This window comes from Schistocerca gregaria, chromosome 1, assembly GCF_023897955.1.
Source record: "Schistocerca gregaria isolate iqSchGreg1 chromosome 1, iqSchGreg1.2, whole genome shotgun sequence".
NCBI classification, from domain to species: Eukaryota; Metazoa; Arthropoda; class Insecta; order Orthoptera; family Acrididae; genus Schistocerca; species Schistocerca gregaria.
This window is the reverse complement of record NC_064920.1, coordinates 440,060,094-440,074,487: the sequence shown is the minus strand read 5'-3', so window position 1 is coordinate 440,074,487 and position 14,394 is coordinate 440,060,094. Positions and strand designations below refer to the sequence as shown.

Here is a 14,394-nt window from a genome sequence, read left to right as displayed (position 1 = left end):
CGTTTCTCTTTAAAAGCAAAGGGGCTTATCTTGATCTGATTGAGCTCCACTGGCCATCATTGCTGCTGTTTTCACATCCAGCCATATCGAACAGCAGCTGCAAAATCTTTCCTCCGGTATGATTTACAAATTAAATTAGGAACACGTGATTTTATTTAGACAGAATACGTAATCATTATTCACTTTCGCCACTGTGGTTGGGAGCAGGATAATTTGTAGACAACTAAAAAGATACTCTCTCCGTTACAAGTAAACACATTTTATCGTTACTCAATAATCACCATCCAACTGTTCACTGGCGCAATCTACATAAATTTGTGTGCGGAGTTACAAGTTTCGTCCTGAAAGATCAGACAGGAGGAGGTATTCATCTGCTTCAGTAAGTACCATAATTTTGTGCTATCGCCTCCTGTCTTCCAATATATTCGGCTAGAAGCAGAATAGCGTTGAACGCAACCGCACTGATGAGAAAGTGCTTCGCTGTATTTATAAGAATATTATCTTTTAAGAATCTGAAGCGTCTCCTCGCTGATAAGCACATCGAAATACTTAAAATTGCTATTATTATTAATGAACTATAAGGCTTAACTCGTTCCGACGAAGACCTACTGTTTACAAAACTAGAAAACTAATTCTGAGGAAAAAGAAGAAGGATGTATGAAAACTACAGAGACTTTTTATTCTTTCTTTGTTCATGTATTACGTATCTGCTTGTTACGCACTACTGGTTGAAATCATTGCTCTTCCCACCTTTTCCTTGGTTTATCTCAGAAATTGCTGTCCACTGCCCAATAACTAATCGTGTCCTAATTAATATGAGCACTTCATAAAATTGATGAAATATTTTTACGAAGAGTGCAGATATTTCTCATGACTATTTGCATTCTTGTTGAGGAAAATTCCATTAAAACAATTGTTTGGCTTTGTCGTCGTTGAAATAATGGTATCATTTGTAATTCTAGAAGAGAACACATACAGCCAGAGTTTTCTGTTGTCTTCAACTATTGAAAATTAAATCTTAAATTGGCTTTAAATAAATATGTTTATTCACAGTATTAATAAAAAGTAGTTTTGATTTGTTTACACCTTTTCTAAGCAGGATTGTTGTTTTTGTATTGATTGACTAATATTTTAGTTAAGCTAGCCTAATTCACAGTGTTGAGAGTGACTATGATGTGGGGTCTAAATGGGGCACAGTCAAATAGGAGGTACCCCAGGGATCAGTGTTGGGGCTGCTCCTGTTCCTTATTTATGTAAATGATGTGCCCTCTAGTATTACAGGTGATTTTGAAATATTTCTGTTTGCTGATGACACTAGCTAGGTAGTAACGGATGTTGTGTGCAACAATGGCACTGTTTCAAATAATGCACTTCACGACGTAAGTTCATGTCTTGCAGAAAATAAACTAACGCTAAATGATGGAAAGATTACGTTTTTACGGTCTAACACACATGTCAACAAAATCCAACAGTTTAATTTCACAGAATGGACATACGGTTAGCGAAACTGAACAGTTCGAATTTCCAGTTGTTCAGACAGATAGTAAACTTTCGTGGAAAGCCCACGTTCAGGATCGTAGACTTAATACTTCCATTTTTACTTTTCGAACAGAAGCTGAATTAAGTGATAGTTCGACAGGAAAAGTAGTTACTTTGCGTATTTTCATTCGCTTTTGACGTATGATATTGTATTTTGGGGTAATTCTTCCCATTCTCAAAAGCTATTTGTGGCTCTGAAGCAGGCGATTCTGGCAAGGGGTGGGGTAAGTTTGGTGTGCAGTATACTGCTGTATCCATTTTTGATTAGCTGCCACAAGAATTCAGAGATCTTAGCAGTAATAAACGCGTTTTCCAATCTAAACTGAAGGGTTTGATCTCGTGTCAGTACTTTTATTCTGTCGAGCAGTTTCTTGAAAAATCAAGCTGAATCCTGTGTTATATTGTTGACTGCGTTTACATAAACTTATGACACGTCTTTCTTTGGGTTCATAATCATTTTATTTTCTCTCATATTAGTTTTATCTTGTACTTTCATGTACAGACACGTTCCATGACCTTGGAGATTTGCTCCTCACTTTGGCCCTACTCAACTAAATGTGAAAAAAAAGATAATATCTTTAGATATCGAATTATCTAAAGACCTTTCATCGACAAAACAGGGACTTGTTAAAGATCATTTAACTACTACCAATCTCTCACAACGAAAAATTGCAAAAAATGTGGACTTTGCAAAATTCAGTGGCTAAGACCAGCAATATTTTGCATAGCAATGAATACCTGATAACAAACGAAAGCGTAAATTGGCTGAAAAAAAAAGAAGCTATCGCCTCGAGGTATGTAGAAGATGAAATACAAAGTGTTGTAACACATTCCGTCAACAGATATCACAACCAGAGAGAAACCAGAAAATGCAGGAGTTTCCATGTCTACCACAACAGTTCATAGAAGACTGACTGACTTGGGCTATAGAAGTTGTAGACCTGTTCATAACCTCAGACAGAACGGCGGAATAATGAAAAGACAACTGGATTGAGCTAAGAAGTACAAGCACTTCACTGTGAATAAGTGTAAACCAGTATCTCCCTAATATTTTCCCTTTGTATTATAGAACATATATCTTTTTCAATTTTGACGATATCAATTTGTTTTATAGGTATGCGTCAGTGCCGAAAGGGCCATTCAAATTTTGATAAATATGACAAAGTCTGTTATAAGGAAGTCTTCAGGAAAATACAATGTTGTGGTCTTTAGTTTCGAGTAGGGGACTGGGAAGACTCTACGTCGTCCAAGGTACAATAAGACTACGGTTGAAGCGCCTGTTTCAGCAGCCACGAGATTGTTTCAACAAACAAGAAAATCCAATATTTATGCAAGATGGTGCACTCTGCCACACAGCAAAGCGTGCAGAAATTTCCTGAAGAGTAAATACATACTTGTAATATATTGGCCAGGAACTTCTCCTGACCTGCATCCCACTGAGAATGTCTGAGAGTTGCTAAAAAGAGACGTGACCAAAGACCAAGTCACAAAGAAAATACACTTCAAGGAAAGAGACATATTTTACTTGAATCACAAGGAAGATTTGACGGATATGTCCGTGCGATGCTCAGACAGCATACCTCACGTGGATCAGCCTGCGATTGTTGTGAAAGTTTGTTTGACTGTTGCTGTTGTCGTCTTCAGTTCGAAGACTGGTTTGAAGCAGCTGTCGATTCTTTTCTACCTTGTACGAGGTTCTTCATCTCCAACTAACTATTGCAACCTACATCCTTCTGAAACTGCTTGCTATATTCACCTCTTGGTCTCTCTCTACGATTCTTACCACCAGAATTCCCTCCAATATTAAATTGGTGATCCTTTGGTGTTTGAGAATCTGTCCTATCAACCGATCCCTTCTTTGGCCAAGTTGTGTCACAAATGTCTTGTCTCCCCAATTCTGTTCATTATTTTCTCATTAGTTATGTGGTCGACCCATCTAATCCTCAACATTATTCTGTAGCACCACGTTTAAGAAAAGACTTCCTAACTCTTAAATTTACACTCCTGGAAATGGAAAAAAGAACACATTGACACCGGTGTGTCAGACCCACCATACTCGCTCCGGACACTGCGAGAGGGCTGTACAAGCAATGATCACACGCACGGCAGAGCGGACACACCAGGAACCGCGGTGTTGGCCGTCGAATGGCGCTAGCTGCGCAGCATTTGTGCACCGCCGCCGTCAGTGTCAGCCAGTTTGCCGTGGCATACGGAGCTCCATCGCAGTCTTTAACACTGGTAGCATGCCGCGACAGTGTGGACGTGAACCGTATCTGCAGTTGACGGACTTTCAGCGAGGGCGTATAGTGGGCATACAGGAGGCCGGGTGGACGTACCGCCGAATTGCCCAACACGTGGGGCGTGAGGTCTCCACAGTACATTGATGTTGTCGCCAGTGGTCGGCGGAAGGTGCACGTGCCCGTCGACTTGGGACCGGACCGCAGCGACGCACGGATGCACGCCAAGACCGTAGGATCCTACGCAGTGGCGTAGGGGACCGCACCGCCACTTCCCAGCAAATTAGGGACCCTGTTGCTCCTGGGGTATCGGCGAGGACCATTCGCAACCGTCTCCATGAAGCAGGGCTACGATCCCGCACACCGTTAGGCCGTCTTCCGCTCACGCCCCAACATCGTGCAGCCCTCCTCCAGTGGTGTCGCGACAGGCGTGAATGGAGGGACGAATGGAGATGTGTCGTCTTCAAGGCTTCTGCCTTGGTGCCAATGATGGTCGTATGCGTGTTTGGCGCCGTGCAGGTGAGCGCCACAATCAGGACTGCATACGACCGAGGCACACAGGGCCAACACCCGGCATCATGGTGTGGGGAGCGATCTCCTACACTGGCCGTACACCTCTGGTGATCGTCGAGGGGACACTGAATAGTGCACGGTACATCCGAACCGTCATCGAACCCATCGTTCTACCATTCCTAGACCGGCAAGGGAACTTGCTGTTCCAACAGGACAATGCACGTCCGCATGTATCCCGTGCCACCCAACGTGCTCTAGAAGGTGTAAGTCAACAACCCTGGCCAGCAAGATCTCCGGATCTGTCCCCCATTGAGCATGTTTGGGACTGGATGAAGCGTCGTCTCACGCGGTCTGCACGTCCAGCACGAACGCTGGTCCAACTGAGGCGCCAGGTGGAAATGGCATGGCAAGCCGTTCCACAGGACTACATCCAGCATCTCTACGATCGTCTCCATGGGAGAATAACAGCCTGCATTGCTGCGAAACGTGGATATACACTATACTAGTGCCGACATTGTGCATGCTCTGTTGCCTGTGTCTATGTGCCTGTGGTTCTGTCAGTGTGATCATGTGATGTATCTGACCCCAGGAATGTGTCAATAAAGTTTCCCCTTCCTGGGACAATGAATTCACGGTGTTCTTATTTCAATTTCCAGGAGTGTATATTCGATGTTAATAAATTTCTCTTCTTTAGAAATACTTTTCTTGCCGTTACCAGTCTACATTTTATATTCTGTCTACATCGGCCATCATCAAGTTATTTTGTTGCCCAAATAGCAAAACTCATGTACTACTTCCAGTGTCTCCGTCCTAATCTAATTCCCTCAGCATCACCTGATTCAATTTGACTACATTCTATTACCCTTGTTTTGCTTTTCTTGATGTTTATCCTTTATCTTCCCTTAAAGACAATGTCCATTCCATTCAACTGCTTTTCCAAGTGCTTTGCTATCTCTGATAGAATTACAATGTAACTGGCTAACCTCGAAGTTTTAAATTTTTCCCTGAACTTCAGTTTCCTCATTTTTCTTTGGTTTCCTTTACTGTTTGTTTAGTGTGCGATGTTTGACTATATACAGTATTAATAAAAACGGTAAATGAGGCTTAAATCTCTTTGTTGTGCGATTATTTTTATTCTGAAACATGTATATGTGTAAGCCCAGGCATATAGTATATGCATTATCCAAGCCACTGCAAATGTGAAATGTGCAACCGCCAGCATGTTGAATGCGCGAATTCAAATGTGGATGCACTGTGCTGTGCCGGAATTCAATTTGTGGAATGGAGTTCCATGCCTGTGCACTTGGTCGATCAATACAAGGACGGTTAATGCTGGTTATGGATAAGTCTGGAATTGTCGTCTCATCATGTCCCATATGTTTTCTGTTAGAAGACAGATTTGGTGATCGAGTAGGCCATGGCAACATGTCAACACTCTGCAGAACATGCCCTTTTCACACATTACTGTCATTTAATGTTGCCTCCAGGTACTCAATCGTCCTACCGCTTCAGAACCTATCCATGTGTATATATTGAGGTCTCTGGCGTGTACGAGATGTACTGGTACTTTAGCAGAGGTTTCACTTTTGACGGTCCATCAGGGCTGAAGCAGCTTAGTGTAACAGTGATCTACCAGAACATACTTTCATCAGAATGCGTGTGTGTGTGTGTGTGTGTGTGTGTGAGAGAGAGAGAGAGAGAGAGAGAGAGAGAGAGAGAGAGAGAGAGAGAAGAGGGGGGGGGGGGCGGGGGCAACTCGACACGTTGTTTGTTCATCATCCCAAGATTCCTCAGTGGTAGTGCGCTCTACTTTACATTACTATGTCGTCCATAAGGTGGCAGCGTAGACTCCTGCCACAGAAATTTATCGCCACGTGGTCAGGATTTTATGCCCCTGCGTGCGTGAGGGCCTGGTGGCAAGTGTGGGAGGACTCCTTCCACAGTGGGGGCGTAAATTTTTCGTCAAGCCGCGGCGCGTCCTCTATCACGGCTGCCCGCGCCGCGCGCTGTGGGACCCGGATGCCGAAGCGCCAGCTCGTCGCTTAATTCACGCCGGTATATCGGCGCTGACGCACGCGGCTCTTACTGCTCACTGGTCCGCATTTGCATCCACTGTCTGTCCGCCGCTTCTAACGGTCTCTCTCTCTCTCTCTCTCTCTCTCTCTCTCTCTCTGATTGACATCGGTTCCCTTCTATGCCATCCATCATCCGTGTGCCCTTTCCCAGGGTTTCTAGACTGTTACGCTTAGTGTGGCTCGGTGTTAACATGCTAGACTACGGACGAAAAGGTATAGAGTTCGATCCCCTTCAAGCCCCGGGATTTTCATCAGTCATGTATGACTTCTTCCATCTGTGTAATTCAATGTCAACGTGAGAAATGCAAAGCTGTACACGGGTTCGGAGTATTTCTGTACTAAACATTTTGTCTTCCCATAAATGGGTGGTTAAGTTGAAAGGTCGTAGGAAAACAAGGAGATACTACCCCAAACAGTGAATCACTGTGTTCTTCAAATCAGTTTTCCGGTTGATGACAGCTTCACTATTTACATTCCCCTGGAAAACACATTACGTAACGTTCTACAGCTGTCTGGCTTTAAAAAAGGTTCCATGCTTGTGGAAGTGATGCAAAATTCAAGCTGACACGTCACTGAGATATCAGACGTGAAGACTTGTTGTAAACAGTGACCGTTACCTGTCTGATTCTGTTTCTTTGATACAGAAGGAATGTCATCTCACTAACTACTCGTACATGCCAGACAAAGTTTTTCGTTGTAAATTGTAACCACGACATTACCTCCCCTCTTTTTGCCTGTCGTCTTTCAGGACACTGTTGCTGGAGATTTGTAAGATGCAACTTTTCTACTTGAAACTCTGAAGCCTAACGAGGTGAGTCGTAGCTAAGGACACTACAGTGGTTTGCACACTGGGCCAGCATTCGGGAGGAGGACGGTTCATATTCGCGTCTGGCCAACACGATTTAGTTTTCCTGTGATTCTCTACACCGTTCCAGACAAACACTGGGATGGTTACTTTGAAATGGTATCCTTTAAAAAATAAGGAAAATGATCGAACTCGGGCTCTGTCTCTAATGACCTCGCAGTCGATGGGATGTAAAACTCCGTTAGGATACAATATTAGTGCTGCATTTCTTGACGTATCCACGTCGATTAAATATCTGGGAGTTACGCTACGAAGAGTTATAAAACGTAACGAGCAAAACGTCGGTCGCTGGGGAGGTGAGTTATCAACTTCAGTTTATTGGGAGAATTCTAGAAAAGCGTAACTCATACATAAAGGAGATAGCATACATAAAACTTGCGTGACCTAGTCTTGAGTACCTCTTGGGTGTTTGGGGTCCCCGTCAGGCTGAAGTACAGGAAAGCAGAGGGCCGGGGTGGCCGAGCGGTTCTAGGAGCTACTGTCTGGAACCGCGCAACCGCTACGGTCGCAGGTTCGAATCCTGCCTCGGGCATGTATGTGTGTGATGTCCTTAGGTTAGTTACGTTTAAGTAGTTCAGTTCTAGGGGACTGATGACCTCAGAAGTTGAGTCCCATAGTGCTCAGAGCCATTTGAACAAGAAAGCATTGTAGCAATTCAGAGGTGCTGCTATTTTTGTTACCAGTAGCTTTGAACATCACGCGACTGTTACGGAAATGCTCCTTCGACTCAAATGGGAGTCGCTGGAGGGAAGACACGTCCTTTCCGCGAAACACTATCGACGTATGCCAATATGTCACTCCGTCAGGTCTGAGGCGGCATTGAGTTTCTGTGGCAAAATGTAAAGTTTCCAGACGTATTTCACTACAGTGTTCTACATGAAGGCATCTCAAGTGCTTAAAGGCCCATTGTAGGGCACGCACCTTCCTCATATCATCAATGGTCTGTATAGTTGGCAGCGTTGGCTCTGCAGTCCTTCAACGTGTACAGTACTATGCATCTTATTAGATTTAATGGAAGTGAGTTGGTGGTCAGTATCTAGACGACCACGAGGTTACTGACGAATCAGTAAGAGGTTGGAAAAGAAAATCAGTCACGTTGCCTTCAAGGAAAACTCACCGGTATTTGGCTTGTTCCATTTATAAAAACCATGTAAAATATAAATCTGCATCACCAGTTGGATTTTAGGAACTCATTCCTCTCTCGAAAGAGTCACCTCGTTCGGTTTCACATGTCTGTGTGGATCACAAACCACGCGCGTATAGTGTTGCAGGGTGCCATCCTTATAGACCAAGTCTGTCGTCAGAATTCTTCTAACAAAGCCATGTAGTGGGCCTTGCCTCACCTTGTCCAGATCCTGTTGACTATCTGCAACCGTAATTCACACCGATGATTGTGTTTCAACCCACGTCGCTGTAACAGTACCAGCATATAACGACAAGTCATGACATTAACACTACTAAAAACATAAATTCAGCATCGCACAGACTGAACACCGTTTCTATAAAGTTTGTAAGTAGGCTGTTTAGGTTTTTCTGTTGGTAATGTCACAAAGCGCTGTGTATGAAAATGAAAATCACTGGCTGTGCTGTGTGAAGTCTGTGGCTGGTTGGCATTGTTGGAATATGCGCTGTTGTAGTGTTGGGCAGTTGGATGTGAACAGAGCGTAGCGTTGCGCAGTTGGAGGTGAGCCGACAGCAGTGGTGGATGTGAAGAGAGAGATGGAAGAGTTTTGAGAGCGGATGATCTGGACGTGTGTCCATCAGAAAGAGTAAATTTGTAAAACTGGATGTCTTGTACTGTCTGTATTGCAGTAGTTCGAGTAACGAAGGTTTTTGTAAGTGATTCATGAGAGGTGTAGGTTATTGTTAGTCAAGGCCATTCTTTTGTAGGGATTATTGAAAGTCAGACTGAGTTGCGCTAAAAATACTGTGAGTCCGTTTTTGTTGATCAGTATAAGTAACGAGAGAAAATTGTCTGAGTACGTTCAGTTCTGCTCAGCTGCTTGAAAATCAAATAACGTAAGGGGTTTATCAGCATAGTCATTCATAAATTATTCTAAGGAGACGTTTCAAATAACTTTTCGTTTACAGTGGCGCCGGCCGAAGTGACCGGGCGGTTCTAGGCGCTACAGTCTGGAACCGCGCAACCGTTCCGGTTGCAGGTTCGAATCATGCCTCGGGCATGGATGTGTGTGATGTCCTTAGGTTAGTTAGGTTTAAGTAGTTCTAAGTTGTAGGGGACTTATGCCCTCATCAGTTGAGTCCCATAGTGCTCAGAGCCATCTGAACCATCTACAGTGGCTCAAGTAGCGAAAGTTTCATTGTAATCACCCTGCATGTCACGTGGTCTCAATCTAGGAGATGTGCTGTTCTGATTGGGCATCCTTAGACATGCAGTTTGACACACTTTACCAATGGCCTCCGTCGTCTTGTCTTGTTGCCGGTATACTAAGTGGTCTCGTATTGGCGTACCGTATACGTCACGTATTTATGCATAATTTCGCAACAGCTTAGTCACCGCCGTGTACCATGACGCAGTATTTTGTTCATGTACACCTAAAATCCTTGTCTTACTTAATAACAGTTGTCGAGACAATTCGTCGTTAAGTAAATTTCTATGCATAGATCGCATAGATTATGTCCACAGTAGTATATAATTAATACAAACATAAACATCATCCGTGAATTACATTTAAAGGGCAGGTAGAAATAGTGATGTTAATGAAAGGTATGAATTAAGATTCAGAACATTAGGATGAAATTTCACACATAAAACATACACAACTATGTTTTCACAATCAAGGAAGGCTTCTGACCGTTGTCGGGAAGAATACATTAAAAAATAAAAATATAAAAGTAGTAAATTAATGCGAACAAATAAAAAGACGTCATACTAGAGTTAAACTGGAGGCAATTTGATTCTGCCTGAAACGAATGCAATTTCATTTAGAAATGGGTAGTAGTTATTATGCATATTAATAGCCGTAGCAGCTGGTAAATACATCCAAAGAAAGTGAATTTTAGATGTTTCTTTTCCCCACAACATACATATTCGTCATAAGTCGGAGAGAACGTCTTCACCAGCTGTAGAAAGAGGAATGAAGTTGACGCACTCTATCCGGAACGCTGCAGTCAGAAGTAAACAAAAATATTCTCGCACCAAACAAACAAACAAACAAATTAATAAAAAGAAAGAAGAAAATAAGAAGAGAAAAGGGAAACTTTTGACGAAAGCACTGTTTATATATTTGGTTTATGTTCAGTTTGTTTGGGAAATTTCTTACGAGAAAATTTAAAAGGTCATGTAAAATCCGCATTAGAGAAAACGTATGTCCAGCCCCATCGGCTTTACTACAGATCCTTCAATTAAAATTCTCTATGCACTGACAAAGCTCCTTTGCGTTGAGTTCATACAGAGTGCAATCAAAATGAATTCATTACATATTTCCACATACCTGCATAAGAGCGTAGATCGGGAGCAGAGCCCATTCAGACGACTACCCTATTTTTAAAACAAAAATGTCATTTTCACGAAACTTCCGTAAGATGTCGGTTCATCACGAAAAGTCCAGAAAAAATAACGATGAATGTATTTAAACTTTTTAAATGTAACTAATTATGTATTTTACTTTTGACACAAATTACTAGTTTTTCGATAGAACACAATGTGGTTTCTGTGCTGGAGACTGAATTCTACTTTCTGTCTGTGATGTCAATACAACTCTCATCGCCTCCTCCCAAGAAATTTTTGTATGCACTGCTTTTATACTCATAGTTAATTGGTCATTGGTATTCTTCATTGTAAAAATGCGGGAAACACCTAATAAACGCATGCATGTGATTTGAGTTTTGTTTCGATGGCTCAGGAAGAGCGTAATTCATCGACAACTCGCTGACTGGTTTATGTATGTTACTATGTCTTCTATTAATTTTCAAAATAATTGCATATTGAGTCAGTTTTAATCAGTTATCAGAGGAACAGACTGAGCATATGTCTCATTAAAATCACCTAGAAATTTCCTTTTCGTTGGTGGTCTTACAGTTTTAGTACCACTTACACTAGAAAATAAAGACACTTGCGACCTCAAATGCAAGTCCACTTAGAATGGCTATAAAAGCCTTCGTCACCGCAAAAACCCTGCGCCTGACTGCCCCCGACTTACGTCTTCGCACCGTGTGCAGTCTGTGAGGGCGCCTTCTTAAAGCTGTCACCCATCCACCACGTGGCCTACCAACTTGGCTTTCTGACAGATTTGGTGTACCGTAGGTCACTGGAGGAGAGATGCTTTGCTGACCGCTGAAAAAATAAAAGCGCAGGTTATTCCCATTTCCAAGAGGATCGTCGAAAAGACGCACAGAACTACATGCTTAGTTTATGTTACTGATGTCGGTCTATTATAGAATTTTTTAACCTGTTCTATACTCGCGCTTTACTTGAGTTTCGTAAGGCATTCGATACAACTCGCCTGCCGCCTAAAACGCAAAATGCAATTATATGGAATATCAGAACAGCTATGCTTTTGGATATCAAAGTTTCTAACAAACGGCACACAGCATATCATTCTCAGCGGAGAGAAAACTTCAGACCTAAAATTAACTTCGTACATATCCCAGGAGAGTTTTGACAGAACCCTTGCTACTCATAATATGTATAAATGATTTAGTGAAAAACGTCGGAAGTTCCATGAGGCTTTCGCGTACATTGCTGTTGTATACGGAGAAGTCACAAAACTAGAAAATTATGGCGAAATGCGGAAAGACCAACAAGGAAAGTATGTATTATATCTTGCGAAGCGACAATGAAACTAAAAGTAGAGAGATTCGAGTGCGCACTGAGCCTTAACAGCAGTCGCTCATCCAGTGAACAGTTCGCGAGTGGGACAGGAAAAGGTGAGAGTGATAGTCATAAAGCACCCTCCACCACAATTGCGAAGTACAGATTTAGCACACAAAAACTCACGTCTCACAGCAGCGCGGGAAAGTTCGTCACGTCAGTGGCAGTCTCATCCTACAGACGAAGGACCAACTTGTCAGGGCACAAACGAATCGTTTACATTTACATCCATGTAATGACAGCGGCACCGGCCTATCAGGCGAAGTTAAAGCAGTTGCTGATTTTTCAGTTATGGGACCACCACAGTATCTTATTGTAGGTTAGACATCATTTCGGCCCTCTAAAGCTGGAAGAATAGAACTAGCGAGGAGCACCAAGAATGGAACACCATGAGAGAAGTGGTCGATGGTAGGGATTTATCTCATGCTATTCAAACCTGCGGACCCAGGGAACAATGACAGAAATAAATCTTAGGAGTGAAATTTACATTTAGAGAGAAACTGTATGAATGATAAGATCGGCCGTTGACATAGTTATCCCTAGTGAAAGTAAGAAAAAATGCCAACAGCCCTCCAATGGATTGCACAGTTTACTGAACACAGAATATGAATTGAGAGGAAACCAAAGAAAGACGAAAGTAATGACATTAAAGTTTAACATCAAATATATGGACCAAGTAGTAGATCAAGTTAATTAATTCTGTTATGTGGGAAGCAACACATAATGGACGAAGCGAGGAAAGTACAAGAAGCAGATTTCCACAGGCCATAATAGCATTATTCCCTAGTAGAAATCTAATAATATGATTTGAGGAATGAAGTTTTGAGAATAAATGTCTGGAACACATGACTATATGGAAGTCAATAATGGACTGCTGGAAATCCGGGAAAGAATAGAATGGAAACATCTGAGATTTGGTTTTGTAGATGTATGCTGAAAGTTAAGCAGATTAACAACATAAGGAATGGATGTTCTTGCCAGAAAAAGGTGAGGAAACGAACGTTTGGTAAACACTGTCCAGCATAAGGTCAGGATGATAAAACGTGCGTTAAGACAGCGGGGACAACTTCTTGTTGCTGGAAATGTAGAGGGGAAAAAGCTGTAGCGGAATACAAAGACTGCAGTACGAGTTGTGGTCCTAAAGCTTAAATCATTTCTTCGAAGAAGTAAAGATACGTAATTCATTATGTGTTTGCTTGCAGGTGTAAGTCTGGAGCACTGGTAACATTGGAATCCTCGCGCCACATTAGTGATACACACCTATGGAACGGCCAAAACATATTGGCGCAGTGCACTGATGATGTTGAGTATCGCGCATTAATTCGTTTTCTGCACTAGAAAGCCAACAACCCCGTCACACCCTATGCTGACTTGGTGGACGTGTAAGGCAACATTCAGTGTCATTTGATAATGATGGTTAGATGTCAAACTAGACTGATTGACGAAATGTCACACCACCTACCTGTGCAGAAAGGGGAGCCGATCCACCACCAGAAGACTGCCGTATCACAATCGAAGAGATAGTAGGAGAAATGAAGATCAGCGCATCTTACACTACATTTGTAGCTTAAAAAAGGTCACAGGACCTGGTCTGAGGACTTTTTTTTATCGTTGAGTCTTCAGTCTTCTGACGGCTTCGATGCGGCCCGCCACGAATTACCCTCCTTTGCCAAGCCTTTCATCTCAGAGTGGCACTTACAACCTACGTCCTCAATTTTTTGCTGAATGTATTCCTGTCTCTGTCTTCCTCTACAGTTTTTACTCCCTAGAGCTCCCTGTAGTACCATGGAAGTTTATTGATTCTGATATTGTAACAGGTGTCCTATCATCGCGCCCCTTCTTCCTGTCAGTAATTTCCATATAATCATTTTCTCGCCGATTCCGCGGAGATTCTCATTTCTTATCTCATCTGCCTATTAGTCACCATCTTTCTGTGGCATAACTTCTCAAATGATGTGTGATAATTAAGACTCCTTACATCCATTCAAAAATACTGTCAAATCGAGGCGGTGGCGGAAATATTCCTCCGGTGCCAGACTGATCAGGATAATTTCTTTAGATGCCTTTTCATCATGGACAAGTGCAGCGAGTGTCACTATGACCCAAAGAAAAGGGGAAATCAAGCATTGGAAAGATGTGGCTTCACCAATACTGAAAACAGGCGACAAACCAATCATCATCGAACGAAGTAATGGATGTTTTTCTGGGACTCCAATGGTGTGGTACTAAGAGATTATGCTCATAAAGATTAAATTGTCGCTGGATTGTACTACTGAAATCTGCTGTCTAGGTTACGGAAGAATGTCAAGATGACGTTAAGATAAGGTGTTG

At 42.5% G+C, this 14,394-nt stretch overlaps 1 protein-coding gene across 7 annotated transcripts in view; it reads right to left on the bottom strand.

Moving 5' to 3' along the window:
- Positions 1-14,394, bottom strand: part of LOC126351455 (leucine-rich repeat and immunoglobulin-like domain containing-NOGO receptor-interacting protein 4) — a 2,189,427-nt gene that overhangs the window by 1,042,810 nt on the left and 1,132,223 nt on the right. The window lies entirely within an intron of this gene.